The sequence below is a fragment of the Phytophthora infestans genome, genomic scaffold, assembly GCF_000142945.1.
Source record: "Phytophthora infestans T30-4 supercont1.89 genomic scaffold, whole genome shotgun sequence".
NCBI classification, from domain to species: domain Eukaryota; phylum Oomycota; class Peronosporomycetes; order Peronosporales; family Peronosporaceae; genus Phytophthora; species Phytophthora infestans.
This window is the reverse complement of record NW_003303670.1, coordinates 440,031-442,501: the sequence shown is the minus strand read 5'-3', so window position 1 is coordinate 442,501 and position 2,471 is coordinate 440,031.

The window sequence follows — 2,471 nt, the reverse complement described above, 5'->3', positions numbered from 1 at the left end:
TAGTGCTACGTACCCCGGTTACAGCAGGGCCCTGCAATCCCGAAGATGCCTTGTGTGGGGAAGTGCTTTTTCAGAAATAAGAGAAATGGTCCTGACGCGGGGTCACTATCCCGAATCAGTGACAATTTCAAGTGATTATAGAGGATTTGGGTTGTTTGGCACGGGTGCAAGTTGCCTGTGGTGGATTAGCCATGGCGAGCAGCACCCCGTATGGAATGACGATGGATCTGATATGAGCGATGTACGAGAAGGCAAGATCCACCAAGACTTACCTCGGATCCACCCTTACCTGGATTCACTAAGATGGATATGGGATATACTATACAAGAGTGGATCGAGTGCGGATCCTATGAAGGAAGGTTGGTCGGTGCTCTCTGACGGTGGATCTAGTAGCCACGGCTAATGAAGAGTCAAGATCCACCGCGAGGTACCCCGGATCCCATACTTCCGAGTTCGTATCCAAGGAGGGAGGATCCCGCCTGGAGGGACCTGGATCCAGGGTATAGGGATGAGGGATACAGTGGATCTCGAACTTTCGTAGGACAACGGAGATCACAGACGGTTGCAAGATGATGTTGGATGATTGGAGAGTTCAGATCCACGGCGAGTGTACCATTACAGTGAGGTGGATCCAAGCGACCTGGATCCGGATGAGTGTACCCATAATAGGGTGACCATGATGATTACGTCATATATCCGGTGGATCTGAAGATAACACAGCTGGGATGATGGGTCAAGGGAAGAAGGGACATGCAGCCGAGCCTGGTAAGGGATTTAGCAGATGAAAGACATAGAAGGTAGAAACCCAGGCAGGTATAGGCTTAAATATCAATACAGACTCCAATTTGCACAGTGACACGCAAGTGCCTTCCTGCCCTCAAGAACCGGAACTACATTGGCCGTACGAGCTCCGAGAAGGTTGGGAATTGCGAATCTAGTGTTGGTAGTGATAACTGGATAATACATTGGCCAGATCCTACAACCTAGTGAGCTTTTCCTTTACTTGTGCAGATCCGACAGGTTAACCGAATTTACTACTTGGTCGGTTACACCCTAGGGGCTCTCAACTCTCAAGATCCCGTCACAGGAGGCGGCAAGTACGACTTAAAGGACAACACAAAGGCAAGGGAACACACCCGCAAGGCAACCCTACGGCCAGATCCACGATCTAGGCCCCGGATCCATAAGCTCGAATATTCGCTTAGGATACGGAACCATCCACGGACGCAGAGTGAAGATTTTCCACTGCTGCTCCACCCCATCCCCACGTCTCGCCAAGACACTCAAGCTTCACCACTTGAACTCTTCGGAAGTTACCGAGAGAGCAAGATCCCGCCCTACCGACGGGTACACAAGGTGAGGAAAGTTCAGCAGAACACGGATCATCGGGGGACCCCCTCCGTTAGTCGGTGTCTGGGCGCAGTTGGTAAGTTGGATCTGGCAATCTCGCAGATTTTGCTGATCCCGCTACACCACACCTGCCATCTTCCGAACCGACTCGAACTGAGAGTCGTTTATTTGGGAGAAGTCGTTCCTATCCATGGCAACGAACTTCGGAGGTTCAGGTAGTCTACCCGCGATGGCGTGGATTGACTACAAGTGCTACCAAGTGTGACGGGGTCACACAGCACCTTGCGCTAGAGGAAGTTATCTTCCGAGAGTATACAAACTCTCAGTGAACGGCAGTTCACAGGTCCCCTCTTTAATTAAAGAGAGCGAAGTGACCTAAATAAGGTAGATTGTAAACTGAGTATATTTATAGGTAGGTTAAGTTTGTGGTTAATACAAACTATCAGTTACCTATAGAAATGCAATGTCATTTAACCAATGGTTGGTTTTGAATGACCTTGGTACCTTGTACCAAATATCCCGGAGTATGACATGTCATACTCCTGAAGTGTGAAGTGTCACACTTCATGTAACCAGGGTACACTTAGTGCTACGTACCCCGTTACAGCAGGGCCTCCATCCCGAAGATGCCTGTGTGGTGAAGTGCTTTCTCAGAAATAAGAGAATGGTCCTGACGCGGGGTCACTATCCCGAATCAGTGACAATTTCAAGTGATTATAGAGGATTTGGGTTGTTTGGCACGGGTGCAAGTTGCCTGTGGTGGATTAGCCATGGCGAGCAGCACCCCGTATGGAATGACGATGGATCTGATATGAGCGATGTACGAGAAGGCAAGATCCACCAAGACTTACCTCGGATCCACCCTTACCTGGATTCACTAAGATGGATATGGGATATACTATACAAGAGTGGATCGAGTGCGGATCCTATGAAGGAAGGTTGGTCGGTGCTCTCTGACGGTGGATCTAGTAGCCACGGCTAATGAAGAGTCAAGATCCACCGCGAGTTACCCCGGATCCCATACTTCCGAGTTCGTATCCAAGGAGGGAGGATCCCGCCTGGAGGGACCTGGATCCAGGGTATAGGGATGAGGGATACAGTGGATCTCGAACTTTCGTAGG